General features: G+C 44.7%; 1 protein-coding gene across 1 annotated transcript in view; it reads right to left on the bottom strand.

The window, feature by feature from the left end:
• Positions 1-7,975, bottom strand: part of LOC126298617 (zinc finger and BTB domain-containing protein 24-like) — a 972,133-nt gene extending 964,158 nt beyond the window's left edge. The window contains exon 1 of the mRNA XM_049990024.1: positions 7,922-7,975. The gene's annotated coding sequence lies outside the window, so the exon portion shown is untranslated. The remainder of the gene's footprint in view (positions 1-7,921) is intronic.
• Between the last annotated feature and the right edge of the window lie 13,028 nt (positions 7,976-21,003).

Below are 21,003 nucleotides of genomic sequence, written 5' to 3'. Positions count from 1 at the left end.
TGCCTAGAATTAGCATCGTAAAAATTAGTTTGCATTGTGCGGTGACGGGCTCGCTGTCGTCATCGGATTTCTTGACACAATACTTGAAGTTTTGAAAGTTGTACATTCATCACAGACGCAAACAATATAACCTAATACTTGTTTTGTTTCTGCTGACGATACTGTAAAAGCTTAATTAAATGACTTGAATACTACCAATGTTGAAATGTTTATTATCAGAGTGTAGCTCTGTGTGAGGACGAGTGTTATCTTTCAGGAATCAAAGACAGTTCCGACCTGCATTACGTAATGGAGTTATTTTAACATAACAGAATCATTATCGATCTCGAACCTGAATATTTCACCATCAGACAGGATCACTTCTCATTCAGTATCTACAGTACTAAATTTAAACCACAGCAGGTCGAAATTGCCGCTACGAACCCATATCCCTGTGTCAAAAAACGAATTCAGAAGACACTGTGTAAATAACAACTCTCTTTTGCTTGCACAACATCCACTGAGGCATGCTTCCGTCTTAATTTCTGATAAAATTATCTGTAACTATTTTTTTAATAATATTTTGTAGGTATTGGTCCGTTTCCGCTTAGCTTTTGAATTCAACTGAACCGATTCTATTTATGAGAAAACTAACGAACAAATTTTAATTTCTGTTTGTAAAGGTAACAAGAGTACTACAAACGAAACGCGTCAGTATTCTGTAATCGTATTTGAAACTGATTAGAAGACGGATAGCTGTTATTTTTTAGTGCATGAACTAAAGTGCAATTTTGGTCTGTACGTGTATGTAATTTTTACTTGCGTTCTCTGCTTGATGAGAAGTTGTCAGTACGGGTGGCCAGCTACAACTTGCGTGTAAGAACATTAGCTAACAGATTTATTTGTTTAATAAGCATAGTTTGTTGCACATAACCATATATTTTATTATGTTTCCACCAACTTATTCATATATCCGTAAAGGTTTCTCTTTACCTTATCTCTCTATACCTCGAGACAGTAAAATCTGTTCATAAATATACCATGATCTACATTTTTCTCTAAATAATTTAATATCCGTTTCGACTCATAGCCATCATTTTAGTTATCATAAGAGCAAGGGAGAGAATAGTTTCAACCCTTATTTAAGGGATAACGTTGGCGGTTGGTTTCAAATGATTTAGGAAAGCCAGGGAAAACCTATTTTTGATGAACGAAATATTGGGATAAAGTTTGTTGACTCGACAGAGAGAGAAATCAATGCTTTACGAACTACGAAATCTACGACTCTGAATCTAAAGTGATTACCTGGCAAACTAAACTGGAGTATCTATTACAAAGTTACGAATATCTCCAGTGATATTTGATTTTCTCGTAAGTTAGTGACAAGACAGAATAACGACAAAAGAAAGACAGTTTTCCAGGAATAAACACCAACAACAAGTGAAGACGAACATAAAAGATCCTCACTATCGAACTGAAAGTTAAGAATAAATGCGAAAGACGGGTAAACGTTTGAACAGGGCTTAGAAACGGTGGCGAGGTGGTGCGTCGTTCGGCCTTTATCTTGGCCTAATCTGGTTTCATTTATCTTCGTCCCCACGCCTTACGTTCCTCTTTCTCTTTTTCACTGCGTTTGCAGCGTTTATCAGAGGAAATTACAGCGTCGGGAGCTCAGGAGATGAACTGCGGTTTTCTCAGGAAGATCAAAGGTGAGGCACAATTCTTTAAGTGCACTGTTTACGGCGTAAATTTCAGTCCGTTGTCAACAGTTACCAACTTCTCGTCCAGCTGACATCCAAATTAACTCTATTACTGCGTGTCACATATGAAACTGTAGACGAATAGATATGCTTGTATCTAGCGGTTATTCCTTCTAAGTTTCTGTAACAAGTAGACTTCCATCAATGATAAAGAGTTTCCATAACGTTTTACGTTCCCCACGTTTCGTTCGCAGCATTTCGTACTGTATTGTTAATTCAGATACTGCCAAACAGCGAATTATTACGATAATTTTTACTTAATGCAGTTGCAGTGTTCTGCATATTTTTAAGAGTGGAAAATGTTATTTATAACAGTCTCTGTGGAATCGTTGCTGACCCCTTCGATGATTTTGCACAGTAGACTAAAAGAAATCGGCAAATATTTGTAGTGTAATAAAGACCTTCGAAAAAGGTTTATGAAAGTTAAATGCTGAGAAATATTCCTCTCTGTCCGTCTCTCTCTCTCTCTCTCTCTCTCCAAGTGATTATAGCATGCATTTGTCTTTGTAAGCAGAACGCTTCTGAACGCATTGGGAGGACGTCCTATTCGATAAAATCCTATGTCTGCTTAAGCATTGAGGTATACGGCCGAAAGTTGTCGTTAAGAACGAATTTAAAATTCCGTTTCACAGAAATCAATAGTCGGATAACAGTAATGCAGTGGGGTCGTAGCGCTAAATATTTACGACTTGAGTCGTCTATGTGAGGTTTCGTGTGTACTCAGAGCCTCAGAGAGAGGAATATAAATAAAATCCACTCTACGTTACAATGAAGTCACGCCGAGCCGTTTTTCTTCAGGGGGTTAGAGGTAAGCGATGACAGTTTGTGAAAGGTAACAGATTATTCCAAAAAGAAGTGCACGTACGACATTAGGAAAGGAGATTTAAAATATTACCAAACAGATTTAATCACACTAGTATTTTACTCAAAACAAAAAGTACTGCTTCATTATGATAAAAAGGAATGTCTATCGAAGAAAAAGGACGGCCAATGACAGAACTTAAAACTTTACTTTTGAATCTCTTCTTTCTGAATTTTTGTAAGCGCGTGCGAATGATTTCTTCATCCTCGCCGAGAAAATGTAGAAGTAATACATAGTTTGCTATGACAAAAGGGAAAAGACAGCAGAGGACCAGTGTTGCTATCTGTGCGACTGCTTTCAGGAGAATGCGCAGTCACTCGTACATCCACGCGTGCCAGAGAAGCTGAAATTAAATTCTTTTTTCTTTTACCTTTATTACAGAGTGCTGTTAACAGCGCTATAGAGCAGTTGCCCTGAGACGCAAATGTAAATCAATACAGCAACTGCGGTAGTTAGAGAAAAAACAGAATTAAAATTTAACCCAATTCTAAAAACATAAGGAAAGCACCACAGTTTAGTATAGCGAAATCACTAAATATTGAAATGAGGCTTCTCCCTTAAACATTTCTTTAAAGATCGTCCTCATCCGAAGCAGCAAGAATATTGTAAATGAAAACGCCGAATGAAGGTGGCAAAGATGTGCTGTGACACGTTTTCGACTGGAAAAAAAATACTAAAATTTATTTTTGTCAGGAGGCAGATACTTCATGAAGAAGATATTTACGTGCTGCTAAGCTGTAGATATGCTGGCCGAATAAACTTCTAGACGTGCCGTGTCTGTGGGATTATAAACCTACTTAACTTCTTGAAATTAAATTTTTCGATCAATTTTTCGGCGTCTATTTAAGAAATTTATCCCTCACAATGATTCGAAAGTTGAAGTTCGTAGGTTTACTCGCTCATAGTCGAGTTCCATAAAATGCTTCTAGATTAGGGTATTTAATACTACTGGGACCATTTGTTAACCCCATTATACTCTCAACATCTCCCTTCCTTTCTACTCAGATGACTAATTTCATTTATGCCCTTTTCTAAAGAGTTGTAGGGGCAGGGGAGAAGACAGTACATTAAAGTTGCGTTACACCAGCAGTGTTACACACCTAAAGAAACTTTGGTATAGTATGTTACAACATGACGCTATCCACATTCCAGGAAAATACGCGAGATTGTCGGAATTCCATGATCTTCCCCATTATTTTGAGAATAGAATTGTTATACGTGGGTAAGTATTTCCCTATAGATGAGAGTTCCACGTACACACTTTTCTTAATGATTTTATTTCTTTGTTCTCTACTAGTTTCGAGAACACAGCCTATTCCAAAGCACTCGTTTTAGCTCGAATCAGCCAATTTTTCACGTTGCAGTGATGAAGCCAGATTGCAACTGTTTTCCACAGGAATGTGCTTGAGAACGGTGCTGCACATAACGTATGGCTATGGAACTGTTGTTTCCAGGAGAATATTCGAAATTTACATTTAACGAGAGATCTTGTAATTTTTACTCAGCTTAGTCCACAGCCTTAAATTACGGATAAAAAGGGATGATTGTGCTGCATCTGCTAGAATTTTTCCGTGCTTTCCGGAATATAATGCGCCATTTCCTGCAGCTTTGACACAAAAAAACTTTCTGCTGTCTTAACATTTGCAGACTACTAATTTGTATCAATCGTCGGTAAATCCTCAGCAGAGACTTGACTGTTTAACAGAAATTTCACAAAACTACTGCGAAACGCAGAGGTGATTCGTTTCATAAATGAAATTAATTTTTACTCGAATCTGAGAAGGAAATCATTATATGAAGCGCTGTGTTTAAGTATCTGAAATGTTATCAGGTTATTGGGGGACTTTTATTCATGCTTGGGTAACTTTTCAATACAGAACTACATAATTTTTAATTACAACAGACACTGAGTAGAATGACATCTGATTGGTTTCTACCATTTTTAAAATGTGCACTGCTGTTTTTTACAAGCACAAATTGTTTATTTGACGAAGAATACATCGGAATAAACTTAGTTTTCTGTGTGCACTGCGACTTATACTGTCACCAGTTTGTTTAGTTCTGAGATTTCTTGTGATGTTAGGAAGTACAATCAGTGTTCTAGTGTACACCAAACACTCGTTATTTCTTCGAAAAAATCGGTACCACGTATTCTCATCTACCAACGGTTGCACTGGCTTATATTCATTTACTTATTCAATTTATTACTAAATCTTGGAGAGTAAATTTTTATGTTAAAGTTTGCTCTTCAGCGAGTATTGCAATTCAGTGAACATATTTTGCTTGTTTTCTTTTTTTTTAATGGCGAAATGATAATGAAATAGGCAGTAAGAGAAGCCACGAATTACGGATTTACATACGAAACATTCTCGCCATTGTGACGCTGACAGAGCTCAGAAACTGCAGCTCATGTCTTGTTTTGATTTTCAATTCTGATTTTTATTCATTAAGCTGCCTCGTCCTATAACAGTTGTACTGAAAAAATGTTGGAAAGATAAACACTTTGATTGTGAACAGACCATCTCCACTTCGCTCATAGCACTAAACAGTCTCAAAGTTCAATATATTGCATAAAATTATTCAAAAGCGCGTGTAATTATAGCGGAGAATCAACTCAGAAACTTCGAAAATAAAAGAAAGAAGATATAATAAAAGAAATTGAAAAGAAGGAGAAAAAAAAGGGTTTCGCGCGAAATAAATAGTGAAGCAATGGGGTGGGAGGGTGTGGGCGTTGTGACTATTGAATTGGGCCGCGCGTCGGCCATGTTTCCATCAGTTATTCGGACAGCGGGGATCGATCTGTGGACTCCACGTTCTGCGGACCGACCATGTACTGCGCTCTCTGCACGCACCAAAAATTAATACGACATGCCTTTACACGTTTCTTTCGTGTTAAATCCCTCAACTGGGTGTGAGTACACTTTTTATTAGGTCTAATTCTATTTTTTTCTTTTGTTTACTTTTTCTACTTTTTTTCGTCGAACCTTTGACGTTCGCTGTGTTTGCCCTAGATTTTCATTCAAACGCCTACACTTTCACGTTGGTTCCAGAATGAAGCGCCAGACAGCCGCTCCTGTCACGAGAGCTAGTCAATGAAGAGCAGATTGGTTGGGAATCCCGCGTGAGCGGACGGTGTTGTAAGCTGAGCTCGACACATTGAAGCCAGCTGCTTTCGCTGCGGCCGTCGTTAATATTTCCCGTCCATGTCATCCCTACGATAAAAACGCATGTCTCTACTCAGAATCTAAACAAGTCCCCACAGCGAAACGCATCATTTAAACGAACATAGGAGAAGATGCACGGTTGTTTTTAAAACTGGCCTCAGAATTACAGCTGACTGGAAAATAACGGAGAAGCGGAAAAAAAGAAAGCGCCCGAGGATACATGCTCTCTCCCTCCCCCCTCCCCCCTCTCTCTGTCGAACGTACACACGAGTAGGGCGCCATTGTAGCCGCGCATGCGCTGTCAGAGCGTGCTCGTAGCGCGTAGAAAAGTGAGTGCCTCTTTGACGCGTAAGCTGTACGACTGGTCGCCCGGGAACGGGACGGGGTTCGAACCCCAGCTAGCTCTAGCGACGCGTCCCTAGCTCCGCCCCTAGACTCGCATAGAAAAACGTTTTCTAATCCTGGTCGCTTTTTATTCGACCTGTAGTGGCTATTGAAAAGCCTAGGGGGGGCTATGTGGCACACATTGTAATTCCTAGGCAAGAGATCAACATAAAACTTCAGTGCCGCAAGTGAACACGTGTGCTAATTAAAATTTAATCAGCATATGTGTCCAGTTTCTGCCATCGATATAGCCGGTATCACATGTTCCTCTCGTGGGCTAGTTCTGGAAGGAGTAGACTTAAAAGCTCGTTTACAGACTTGCGAGATACTGAAAATTTAGTTACGGTAAACCTATTCTATCTAACGCGTCACTTGAGAAAGACAGAAAAAAGTGTCATTGGTACCTTGATGGGCTACTTTACATCCACCGTAACTTTATCATGAAAGCCTATAGTAGTAATGCAGACGGAAAAGTAATTCGCATTCTGTTGCAAATGTAGCGTATGTTTTAAAAGGAAAAATATGAACCATGACAGCTCGTCATTGCACTGAATTCACTCAGTTCCAAGTGATTTTTTTTTTTCAAAACTGTCTTGACCTTCAAATTTCCCCACAGCTAGCAATAGTTACTTTCGTAAAGAGCGGAAATTATGAGTGTATCCAGAACTACGCCAATTTCCAGTGAAGTACAATACCTTTTGAGCATGTACCTCAGACTGGATATACTATTAGTATTATTACAGTTTATTATTTTAAGTTGAAAATTTACCTCGCTCGCTATTTAAGATATTGTCAAGGCAATTAAAAAAGTTGCCATCGGGAATAAGGTTGCATTAAGGACCAAATTGTTAAATTGGAAATCTTACGCCCAAACCGCTCATCGATCTTGTTTCAGACCGTTTATCACTGGCTTTTGCTGATAAAAGTGTCACAATTAGAAGAAAGACAAATGCAAGAAATTAGATTTAGCTGAAATGGACAGAGAACACCAGGAACAAATAAGATGATTTAACATGAGATGCTGCCAATGAATAAAGAGAGCCGTCCCCCCACCCACACCAATCTCCACCGCCCCCTTCCCCCCAACAAATGCCTCCCTGCACATGAAGACGCTGATGACTTACATTGAGAAATAAGTAGGTAAACAACGCACAGAGGTGTCAAAACGTGCCTCCACAACCAAAAGAAAGATATATTCTGTTTTTTGCAGAAGCTCGATTTTCCGTACCAAATTTACTTTCGAAACATGTATAGAACTAAGAACTGAAATATTACTTAAAACAAAGATCTAATAAGGCAGTTACATAAGTGGGCTAGCGACCGACATATCGAAGGGAGGACCAAACTGGCGAATTTGTAATGGGAGAGTGCCAAGATGACGTTTCAAATGTTGTGTGGGACAGCCAAATTGAAGAGTGACACCCAATCACAAGCTGCAGTTGCTGTCACCTGCCGCGTATCAGAGCGACAAAGATGCTACTGGCTGTGAAGCGAATCGCGGGCGTAGGTAGCGGTGTCGCGAAGCCTGCGGGTGGCCTAGGGAGACGTGGTCCAGAGCGGCGTGCTCCTCCCGAGGCGGCGAGCACACCTACCTCTCAGCCTCACAAAGACACCGCCGCCCCCGCAGAAGCGACATTTCGCCAGCGCTCGGCACACGCACGCACTCGCACACGCGTCCACTCCCGCACTGCCACACTCGGAGCGCACCATTAGATCCTGGGATGAAACCCGCCCGACGGGTTTGCCTGCGGCGGTGGGAGAGCGCGCCTTACCTGCTGGCTGCGGCAGTGACGACCAGACCGTGGACGTGCTGCGGAGGCTGCGCCGGTCCGACTGACTCCGGGTTCAAGAACCTTCGTGTCCAAGGGCACGCCGGCGGACCCTTACCAGCGCTAGGCGCGTTTTTTGTGCTAGCCGCCCGGCTACAGGTGAGTGGGAGGGGGACCGACAAACTCGCCTCCCTCCTCCCACATTACATTAAATGCCCTCGGATTCCCACAGCGGCCACTTCGCACGACCCGCCTGCCCTTCCGCCAGTGGACTGTCGCAGTCAACAGGTACCTTCCGGAAAATGTCCCCGTACCCGACTAGGCGACGGCGCTCGCCTCGGCAGTACTCGGTTCGAATCCTAGCGGTGGAAGAAATGGTCACCGCCAATATTTGGAGAAGAAGTGCAGCATTATCCTATTCCACACGTGAGCTCTTCCCATTATCCTATAGCTGCATAAAATTTCTGATCCTCCTCTGCCAGGTTCAGGAAGAGTCCGACGAGGCCGCAGGTTAACGAAGAAGTCGTGAAATACAGAAAATGACTATGTTTATTTTAACGGGAGTGTCTCATTCGTACAAAACGTCGGTCTTCACAGTCACGAACTTCTTTGAAGGCCACGTGCTACTAATATACGAGTAGTGTCCGATCGATCGCGAAATGGAAACGACACTGAAAATCCGATTAAGCTTTGCAGAGATGTGTTGGGCAGTGTCTCTAGTATGCTCGTCGATCGCGTCACGTCCCTCTTTGAAGTTCTGAGCGCACAGTGAACACGTAAATATGCCTAGAAAACAGTGTTTCCCGCCAGTTGGGAGGGTCTGGTGAGAGATTTCGCCTCAAGCTATCAGCCCACATAACGTGACTGTCATGAAAATCCTTCTTCGTGACAATTATCGTCCTCACTCTTCAAGAGCAATGAAGATGCTCCTGCGACGTTTTCGATGGGAAATGTTTGATTTCCAACAATACAGCCCGAAATTGGCTCCCACTGTGTTGTGTTTCTGCTCAAATGAACCGCAGACTATGAACACAACAATGTGGCACAGACAACGAGCTATAGACCATCGTAGAGATTTGGCAGAAAGCACAGGCGGAGGACTTCTATGACTAGGCATTGGAAAGTTGGTACAACGCTACAACAAATGTCTAACTCTTAGCGGCGACTATGTAGAGAAGCAGATGGAAAAGCTAGCTAACTGTTTCAGATAAAACATTTTTGAATTTCACAGTGGTTTCCATTTCGCGACCGATCGTACCTTACTTTCCGAATGGCCCTCGTACTAGAAGTAATACAATTTCATTCTACACAGTAAACGCGCTACACCAATGCGGCCTGCTATCGAGTGCGAGCACCCTCTCAGATTCGTGTCCAAACAGCCACTCTCTCTCGCACACGCCAGCGCCCTCTGCGCGATGGTGCACACCAAACCAGACTTATTGCTAAAGGCAGAAGCAAAAAGTAATGTTCTGTTCTAGTTGATGATGAGGTCCCATACTCCTTGACAGAGCGTAGAGAACGATGCGGGAGACTCGCACCGCCGTACTGGGCAAGGTCCTAGCGGAGGTGGTTTGCCGTTGCCTTCCTCCGACCCTAATGGGGATGATGAGGACGACACAACAACACCCAGTCATTTCGAGGCACGTGAAAAATCCCTGACCCCTCCGGGTAACGAACCCGGGACCCCGCGCTCGGGAAGCGAAAACGCTACCGCGAGACCACGAGCTGCGGACTCTCTTCATGTTACATAACAATATATGACAGAGAAAACTAATCGAAAATTCAAATTTATACGTACGATATGCAATAAACTGATACAAAAATAGGACATGAAAAATACGTATATCTCACGCATTACAAATTATGAGGCTCTAACAAAAAACAGAGTCCAAATAGTCTGAATAACACACAATACTAAATTCAATATTTAATAGAAAATTGAATAAGATACTGGGACGGGTTCGCATGGACCCACTGGGTATACGCAGAAGTGGAAAAAGCGTAGTAAACGTGTCCAGTCACATTAAAGTGACCACTCCCTATGTCCGACGTAAAGTTGCAATAATGACTAACAGAGGACAGATGGCAGCACTAGCAACGGAGGGTATACACTCCTGGAAATTGAAATAAGAACACCGTGAATTCATTGTCCCAGGAAGGGGAAACTTTATTGACACATTCCTGGGGTCAGATACATCACATGATCACACTGACAGAACCACAGGCACATAGACACAGGCAACAGAGCATGCACAATGTCGGCACTAGTACAGTGTATATCCACCTTTCGCAGCAACGCAGGCTGCTATTCTCCCATGGAGACGATCGTAGAGATGCTGGATGTAGTCCTGTGGAACGGCTTGCCATGCCATTTCCACCTGGCGCCTCAGTTGGACCAGCGTTCGTGCTGGACTTGCAGACCGCGTGAGACGACGCTTCATCCAGTCCCAAACATGCTCAATGGGGGACAGATCCGGAGATCTTGCTGGCCAGGGTAGTTGACTTACACCTTCTAGAGCACGTTGGGTGGCACGGGATACATGCGGACGTGCATTGTCCTGTTGGAACAGCAAGTTCCCTTGCCGGTCTAGGAATGGTAGAACGATGGGTTCGTTGACGGTTTGGATGTACCGTGCACTATTCAGTGTCCCCTCGACGATCACCAGAGGTGTACGGCCAGTGTAGGAGATCGCTCCCCACACCATGATGCCGGCTGTTGGCCCTGTGTGCCTCGGTCGTATGCAGTCCTGATTGTGGCGCTCACCTGCACGGCGCCAAACAAGCATACGACCATCATTGGCACCAAGGCAGAAGCGACTCTCATCGCTGAAGACGACACGTCTCCATTCGTCCCTCCATTCATGCCTGTCGCGACACCACTGGAGGCGGACTGCATGATGTTGGGGCGTGAGCGGAATGTGTTCTTTTTTCCATTTCCAGGAGTGTATAACGTGTGACTGGGAAACGCGTATAATAGTGCAGTCGTTGCTCGTGGTCGTGCGGTAGCGTTCTCGCTTCCCGCGCCCGGGTTTCCGGGTTCGATTCCCGGCGGGGTTAGGGGTTTTCTCTGCCTCGTTATGACTGGGTGTTGTGTGATATCCTTAGGTTAGTTAGGTTTAAGTAGTTCTAAGTTATAGGGGACTGATGACCATATATGTTAAGTCCCATAGTTCTCAGAGCCATTTAAGCAGTCGTTGCAATGGGGAAACGGAGAGATTTATCTGACGCCCAGAAGGGCATAATCGTTGGCTTTGGAGCCAGGGGTGGAAGCATTTACGAGGCCGCTAAGTTTGTAAGCTGTTCGTGTGCTGGCGTTGTAGAAGTGTACCGTGCATGGTAAAAATGGCGCTCTCCAAACCGGCGCCTACGCAACTCTGCTGCACCACGGGTTAGATGACACGGCTGAACGACGACTGCGGATATGTGTAGGGGCGAATAGAAGGGCAACTAACCATCCAGATGAACCAGGGGGCTACTAACAGAGGTGCCTCAACGACCGTACAGCGAACGTTGCTGCGTATGGGCCTCCACAGCAGGCGCCGGCTTCATTCACCCATGCTGACTGCCATTCATCGATGAAGGCTGGAATTCGCACGACAGTAGCAGAAATGGACGTCCACTGAGTGGCGACAGATGGTTATATGAGATGAATCATGTTGTACGCTCCATTTGACAGATGGCCGTTGGCGTGTACGGCTTGAAACGTTGAAAGCAAACAGCCTGCAACAATCGTCGGAAGGGTCCAGACCAGAGGAGGGATCGTTATAGTCTCGGAAATGTTTCCGTGGTATTCCGCACGAGATCTAGTTATTCTGGAAGGCACAAAGGATCAACACAAGTATGCATCCGTACGTGGGACCATGCCCATCCCTACACGCAGTCTGCTTTACCCCGGCAAGGTGGCAGCTACCAGCAGGGCAATGCAACGTGTTACACAGCTCACAGTGCACCTGAGCACCAGAATGAGTTTACCATACTGTCCTGGCCACCATACTCCACGGATCTTAACCATATCGAGAATGTGTGGGACCTTCCAGAACCTCAGTGACCCTCTTCCTGCAGGACTCGAAGCGTCCATCTCTTTTGGCAGGTGGTAACATTAATGTGACTGAACAGTATTACTCTTTAAACAACAACACAGACTACGTGTCATTTCATCATCTGGTCATGACGGGAATGACATTGCATTCTGCATTCTGCGTCGAGTTTAGACACGTCGAAATCATAACTTCTCCATTTTTCTACCGCTGGTTTCCTCTTTTTCTGTACAATGCCTATCATTTGCGAATATAGAACATCATAACCTTTAGAATTAGTTGACGAATACGGATAATGAATGACATGGCTCAGAAACATAGCTGTAGGTCGTTCGCTTCTCATCAGTTATATTCCGCACGTCCCCTGTGATAATGTTAGTTTCTGTGTCTTCATCCTGTGAAAACCTCAATAATAACTCCTCATCAGGTGTATCACCATTCAGCACATACTCCTTATTCTCTGTATCTGATAATCCGAACATCTGGAAACGTTGCAAATAATTCCTGTACAGACATAGCATTAGCCACTGTAAACTCTTAACGTATCTTTTCTCCCAATGGGTCTATTTGAAATTCATTGGAAATAGCACCCTAAATGAGAGGGTAATACCGTACTAGGCCGCTTCGTACACTTGCCTCTGAATAACACACACTATTATGAGGTTTTGTAGGATCAAGAATATACTATAAATAACCATCAAATTATTGTATTTCTCAAGCGTCTGCAGCGCGCATTCAACTGTTTGTACTTGCTAAGAAGAGTGAGCGTTAGCTCGATCCAGTCGGTGTTAGCACCCACTGATGTCACAGGCACACCAGAACGTAACAGTGCCATGTGAATTCACTGGACATTCAAAGATATCTTGTAACCACAAAAGAATTACATTGGGTCCATAAGGGCACTGAGGACTGGGAAGGATGAAATTCCAAACGCCTCTCGTGGAGTGAGGAGCTGTGACTCTGCTGACAGTCGTAGGTTGTTCTCGGCGGTCTCTTTGTGCTGTTCGAGTGTAGTGGGCCACGGCATCCAGCCTTGCCCTTCACAGCAACAACACGCTCCACCTGCACGCGCTCTCACCAGTCAGTTACCCACATTCAACAGAAGAACCATCCCTCCTTTTCCCCGACGAAGAGGGAACATTAGGTTTCATGCTAGCCCTATTGGCTATTCTTGGCAGCTGCGCTTGCCATTTTAGTGGTAAGGCGTGTTCCTGGAAACCGAAATGTCGTGGGATCGAATCCCAGTCGGGCCACGGAAATTCCATTCGGCATTTAACTAGCCGTCAGAGATGTGAAATTTCACCAGGAATTCCACGTTGGGATTCCACGTTAAACTGCAGATCTCCTTTGCACGGTAGGGTTACTGGGGTAGGTTGTTGTCGTTGTAGTCTTCAAATGGTTCAAATGGTTCAAATGGTTCTGAGCACTATGGGACTTAACATCTGAGTTCATCAGCCCCCTAGAATTTAGAACTACTTAAACCTAACTAACCTAAGGACATCACACACATCCATGTCCGAGGCAGGATTCGAACCTGCGACCGTAGCGGTCGCGCGGTTCCAGACTGTAGCGCCTAGAACCACTTAGCCACTCCGGCCGGCACCAAGTTAATCAGCGGTTGAAGTTTACCTTATTTATTTGGTCGAACTGAATGTTGATTTTGTCGTGTGCCCAGTTGAGATACATGTTAATGTTATTTTTTTAACCCGTGTTGGTCGAGAGTGACTATAATAAATTTAGATTCTACTTGGGCCCAGATTTTAATTCAGTAGGTACTGAATTACTTTTTCTGTACAGTATTTTTTTTAACGATTTTTGACAAGCCCAACACAAGAGATATCGTAAGATCCGTTCCGTGCAGTTCTTAATTGAGTTCTCAGCGGAGCGATCTGCTTGTCAGTAGCCCAGCCGATGCAAATCCTAATACACACATGAAAAAAAGTTTTGCATCACCCCTGTTCCCAGAACTCCTGAAGGTAGACGTTGACTGGATATTGTACCACAGACACAATCCCTTTTACTGTTCAAAGATGTCACTAAACTCGCCCAGAGATGTAAATAAAATGGGTCAAATGGCTTTGAGCACTATGCGACTTAACGTCTGAGGTCATCAGTCGCCTAGGACGTAGAACTAATTAAACCGAACTAACCATAGGACATCACACACTTCCATGTCCGAGGCAGGATTCGAACCGGCGACCGTAGCGGTCTCTGGGCTCCAGACTGTAGCGCCTAGAACCGATCGTCCACTGCGGCCGGCTGGATGTTAACAACCATGCATTAACAGCACCTATTAGACGGAGGGGTCCGATAGCCGATCAGTTCCAGTTATTCCATGAGGAAGGAGGTACACTGATCGAGTTGTCTGTAGTTCAATCCTGCCTAGAAGGTCAATACCTCGGTTCGATCGCGTCCGCATTGTTACTTTGTGCCAGGAAGGGCTCTAAACAAGGGAAGTGTCCAGGCGTATCTGAATAAACCAAAGCGATGTTGTTCGGACATGGAGGAGGTACAGAGACAATAACTGTCGATGACATGCTTCGCTCAGGCCGCTCAAGGGCTACCACTGCGTTTTCGCAACCATGACACCTTGCAGTGCGGTACAGATGGGTTCAACATGCCGAATGGACCACCCAGGACTGGCGCCGCGTTCTCTTCATCGATGAGTGTCGCATATGCCTTCAACGAGACAATCGTCAGAGACGTGTTTGTAGGCAAGCCGGTCAGGTTGAACGCCTTAGACACACTGTCCAGCGAGTGCAGCAAGGTGGAGGTTCCCTGCTGTTTTGGGGTGGCATTATGTGGGGCTGACGTATGCCGCTGGTGGTCATGGAAGGCGCCGTAACGGCTGTACGATACGTGAATGCCATCCTCCGACTGATAGTGCAACCATATCGGCAGCATATTGGAGAGGCATTCGTCTTCATGGACGACAATTCGCGCCTCCACTGTGCACATCTCGTGAATGACTTCCTTCAGGATAACGTCATCGCTCGACTAGAGTGGCCAGCATGTTTTGCAGACATGAGCCCTATCGAACATGACTGGGATAGATTGAAACTTTGCTGATTATGGACGACGTGACCCACTAACCACTCTGAGGGATCTACACCGAATCGCCGTTGAGGAGTGGGACAATCTTGCCTTGATGAAGTTGTGGATAGTGTGCCACGATGAATACAGTCTTGCATCAATTCTACAGGACGTGCTGCTGGGTATTAGAGGTACCGCAATCTGGACCGTGACCTATGAAGGTCTCGCTGCTTGGTGGTACAACATGCAATGTGTGGTTTTCTTGAGCAATAAAAAAGGCGGAAATGATATTTATGTTGATCTCTATTCCAGTTTTCTGTACGGGTCTGGAACTCTCGGAACCGAGGTGATGCAAGACTTTTCTTGATGTGTGTAGAAGTCAGAAGGCTCGTGTTCATAGCTCAGATGGTGTTTGGCTACTGTTCCAAGTCTCCTTCCATCAGGATGATGTATTTAATAGATGGAAATAATCTTACTAGTTATAGTATTAATCAGCCCCTTAAAAGACCATGCTGGTCACTGCAGAGCACAAGGATGGCGTACAAAGGGTGCGAGACGATCGTGTGCGCCTTGACCTTTGACGTAAATCATGGCAGTCAAATGATGTGTATGTCTCAGTCGGTCATATGCAATTAGCACGCAGGTCCGACGTGGATAAGTAATAGAATGATAGAAAGGAGACATCGTGGTTTTATTTGCCTATGACAACACCGTGCATGAATTTTCCCATTTGCTGGCGTATCCACGTGGACTCTCCAATGTGTCTGGCACTCGCAGCCATGTAACACGACATATGAAGATCCCAGCCTGCAGGAACCGGAGACGACATTCATGCGTTTTCAATGGCAGTGGTTTTCAGAATCAATTGTAACGAATGCAGTTCCATCTCAGCCAGTTTAAAGCAAATTTTGGGAATGGAATTGTATGCAGTGTAAATTTGGGATTTGCCATCTGGCACATGGCCATTTCTCACAGAGACACAGAATGCTGTGGGCCATAAAACGCAGCACAGGACAGTAGATGACCTATGACCAGGGGCGGACCCAAAGTCCGAATCTTGAAGTCTCCATCTTTTGTTGTCTGTCCCTCCTCCTCCAAATATAGCTTACAGCCACACTCACATCAAACGTGCTACAAGTGCCTCGGACTTCAATAATATTAAGGATAAAATGTATGTTTTACATAATCATAATGATTTTTTACAACAGTGATTAGTCAGTGCCTTTTATTTTGGAGGGGGGAGGTCGTGCTCCCCCCCTTTCCCCTGCATCTGCGCTTGCTTGAGGCGGTAAGTTTGGTCCGACGAATACACCGATCGCTAAATGAGGCTTTTAATTCGCAGTGTATGGAGCCTGTAGTTCAAGCCTGAGGTGGTTCTGTCACGTTTTGGGCTTTCTTTCTTTGCACCATAGCTTTGTTTCTACTCATTCAGGTTACCGTGAATGTGAACCAGGATGATTATTTCAGCATTCTCGGTATTCAAGTTCTGCCATTTCCTCGACATGTCCATATGGAGTATACTACCGACATTGCTGTGTTTCGCTATGACAACAGCCATGTTCATACGGATGCACCAATATGTTCCTATTTTGACAAACAATGAGGCACCCTATCTCACGTAGACTGATCCGCAATATCTCCCTACCTTAATCCCTCAGAAGTGTTTGGCACTGTTTGTAACAACTGGTGAAATTTAGCAGTCATCACCCCCTGAATCTGGCAGCTCTACGGAATTTCATCACCAGTGAGCGGTTTCTATTGGATCCGGTGTAGTTCACGAGACTTTGGATGCTCTTCCTCACCAAACTAAGCCCATTATCAGTTCTCGAGGCGGTTTACACGGTATTAACGTAATATTTTTGTCTGATGCGCTTTCATAATCCTGATCGAGGTCACTAAACAATACAGGCAAAAATATTGTTTTTGTAGACATGACGACGCTGTCACGTACCCACTAACGCTTTATTTAAGATGACCACGGCCACTGAAGCTTCACTCACACACGAATAATTTTTGCCTAGTGACCTCGTGGCTTTGTGAAATGTCCGTGGCCAGAAACTGAGACGCATGGATTCTGGGTGCTTCTGCTGCTAAGAAACGTGACTTTCGTGAGGCGGGAATACCAACTTCGGAGACTAACCTCGACAAAGCGAGTGCGACCATGGTGAACGTCAACGATGATTCAGTATTTTATTCGCTGCGAGCTCACTGCTGTGCCTAAGCTTCACAAACGGACAAGTGCTCATCGCACCAGAATTTCAGAAGCATTATGATCTCTGACTTCGAGCGGTCTGCAAGCAGCCTGGCCAAGTGGAATCCACGTGGTCCATATGGCATCACCGGCGCAAGCTATACGACCACACATATCTCAGACTGTTGATTAGCTCCACTCACACATAACGGAGTCCAACAGCATGTCTAATAGTCGCGATAAAAAACACAGTCGCAACTGTCTGCCCGCTTTGCCCGGTCCGAACTCAATGTCATACTGCTCCGTCTGCATATTGACACATACTTTGGCGCTTGCGTCAGGTCTGACTCCTCTTCGCTGCCTGAGACTACTAAAATAACGGACTTCCCTGCTGGACCAATGTCTACATCTTATCTCTACGATATTAATTTCTTATTGCTGGCACACTGTTCTGCAGTCGTTTGGATTCTCTCGGACAGCCATTTCGAGGTGTTGCTCTTTTTACAATCGTTTAATCTAATACCAGCTTGTCTTTCAATGTAGATTAAATCTTTCTGCCCATTCAAGAGGTGAAAATGGAAATTTGTCTTTAGGCCGGGATTTTGCCTTATAATTTAGCGATCAGGTATTTTTCCTGGACACTGTTTCTTCTTCTGAGCGCACAATTTTCGCTGTAAAAGTTCTTTCACCAATGAATTTAGAATCCTACAACTTCTCCATCGACTGACGCATCACTGACGCCACAGAGACGGCTTCTCGTAGAAACGAATAACTGTGTTTCGCTTACTATGGTTTCTTCTACATACTCCTGGCTTTGACCATCTGCTATGGGGTGAAAAGCGGGAAACTACATACTCTTCACTGGTGCCTATAAACTGTGGAAAAAACTGAAAAACATAAAGCAACTGGCACGAAAGTAGAGCATTCAGGAGTAGAGCAAGTGAACTTTTTACTTAAAAAAAAAGTACTCAGTAGGGAGCGGGCTGGCAGCGCTCGTGTTGCCGCTCTTCATCCACAGAACAATACAACTGACAATTTATAGAAAACACATTCTGAGGAATGAAAAAGGTGATTTCAAGCTTTTTGAGATTGCGTGATCTTGAAGCTTATCAGGATGTTTACTAAGGGCTCATGGTAACATTTCTTGGGAGAGGGATTTGATTTGTGGTAGGATTGCAGAGAAACTAATATGGAAAACGATTTGAGATGAGTATTGGGGAACGGTCAAGAGACATTGCGTAGGCGGTGAAAGGCTGGTAGGATTTCAGACTGAGTTGGAACCATCAGTTGGAGTGGAAGGGGCAGGATGAGTTGTAGCTGACTGGCTTGTACAGCTTAGGAGTAGGTCTCAGGAATAAGCTCATAATCTAGGAGAGATGGCGGTTCAGATCACTCCTTGTGATGGCATGGTGAGTATGGAGATGTAAGGGGACAGCGGCGCGGCAGCACGCCGGGATCCTCAAAGTTGGGGTTCAGTGGATTATTGGGATTCCAATTTGCGGAAGACATATGACTGGTGATGGTAATCCACATGTTTTTGTGGAACGTAGTATAGCATACGAGTGGGGACGCTAAAGGGTGCGGAAAGCGCAACGATCAAGAAAACGAAGTGAGTAGTAGAACTTGGGAGGGGCGGATATTCGTGCACCATGTGCATCGGCGAGGATGGAACAGATTCAGTTCACGGAGCTTCTGGCTTCCTTTAAGTTCTCGTCCAACGAAGATCCAATAGATCCCCACGCGAATCTGCACGCTGTGCTTATGGTATGAACTTTTTTTACCAGTGGAACCATTTATTTCTTTATCAGGGAATTTTGTTGGCATAGTAAAATTACACAAAACTACCACTTACGTATCACGGGCGGCGCAACTGAAGCGCATCGTTTGTAGATGAGTACGATACATGCAGATAGCATGTATCAGCTTCCATGCACTCGGATAAATAGCCACCCGACCTTACCAAACGCTCTCCTTGCTCTGGTTACAGCCAGTTAAATGTACCTCCCGTCCCCTAACGCAACAAAACGCGTTTACAGTGAGAAATCCAGCTTGTTCACTGGACTTCATATCAATGGTAGACCATCTGTTACACACACCAGCAGCGATTTATCTTCCAAGTTACAGGGGACGTGCGATGATTAGGTGAGAAGCCAGAATCTGCTATCAGCAATCAGGCAGCTGCGTAACGCATGCCTTTGGACAAGGTAGTGTATGAGTGGGCTCGTAAATACATTGATCAGCCAAATCATTATGACTGCTGCCCACCGCCAAGTTGAATGCCGGCTAGTGGATTTGTGGTCACGTGACGCGGTAAGGAACGTATGTAATGAGATTTGTGAAGAATGGGGAATCATTTTAGCGACTATTAAGGCAGCAAATCGGAAAAAGCACAGAAATATTGACTCAGTCAAAGGGCAGGTTGTTATGGCTCAGCAACTGGGACCGAGCATCTCGGAAACAGTAGAGCTGGTCGACTGTTCGCGTGCTACTATCGTGAGAATCTATGAAAAGTGGTTGCAGGTCGGGGGCGCCGAGGTATTGGACGTTGACGCTTCATCGCAGAATGTGGAAGTCGAAGGTTTACTCACTCTATAACGCAGGATAAGCGGCGTTCTGTGGCAGACATAGCGTCAGAGTGCAATGCTGACGCAGCCACAAGTGTTTAGGAGAACACCGTTCGGAGCACTCAACTGAACATGGAGCCCCGCAGCAAACGTCCCTCGCATGTTCCCAAGTTCACTTATGACATTTTCAGTTACGATTGCAGTGGCTACGGGATCACTGGGATGGGACTGCACAGCAATCGGAAGGCGTCACCTGGTCGGATGAATCACATTTCTTCTTACACCAAATTGATTGTCCTGTCTAGGTACGCCGTCATACAGGCGAAGACTGGTCGAATCATTCACTGGTCCACACACGCAGGCCAGTGGAGGCAGTATTACTCAATTGCGGACATTCACCGGGACATGCATGGGAGCTGTGGTGATAATCGAAGTCACTGTAACAGCTTTGGACTAGTAAATATTATTATGGACCACGTGCATTCCTCCATGCTGGATATCTTCCCCAGCGGCGATGACATTTGGCAGCAGGACATCTGTCGATGACACAATACCATAATCATGCTAAAGTAGTTTGTCCATGATAATGGACTCAGAGTGATATATTTGCCACCAATTATGAGTGTTATGAACTAAATGGAACACATTTGGGACGTTATCGGGCTCAAACGTCGCACAAGCACGTAAATCTTTCTGGCAGATTAAAACTGTGTGCCGGACCGAGACTCGAACTCGGGACCTTTGCCTTCCGCGGGCAAGTGCTCTACCGTCTGAGCTACCCAAGCACGACTCACGAGCCGTCCTCACAGCTTCACTTCTGCCAGAAGGCAAAGGTCCCGAGTTCTAGTCTCGGTCCGAATACAGATTTAATCTGCCAGAAAGTTTCATATCAGCGCACACTGCGCTGCAGAGTGAAAATCTCATTCTGGTACAGGCACGTAATTTATGAGAAATGCATGTTGGTGCCTGCTGCAACACAGCCCGAGAAACCTACTAAGCACTTGTCGAATCCATACAACGCAGAATTGCATCTGCATTGCGGTCCAGCGATGGTCATAATGATCTTGCTCAACAGTGAAATTAGAACCATACCTAGGAAGGGCTATGGACATGAAATATGAGGAACCAATTAGCATTCCTTGAAATTTTCGGTGGCATAATCCAACCCTTACTGAAGCAAAGACTGTTTTAGTGGAGTACGATTAAACTGATTTCTGTTGCTGGTATTCTTGAGAGGAATCAGTCCATTACCGCATTGCC

This window comes from Schistocerca gregaria, chromosome X (assembly GCF_023897955.1).
Source record: "Schistocerca gregaria isolate iqSchGreg1 chromosome X, iqSchGreg1.2, whole genome shotgun sequence".
NCBI lineage: Eukaryota > Metazoa > Arthropoda > Insecta > Orthoptera > Acrididae > Schistocerca > Schistocerca gregaria.
Note: the sequence above shows the minus strand (reverse complement) of the source record. Positions and strands in the feature narration are given on the sequence as shown.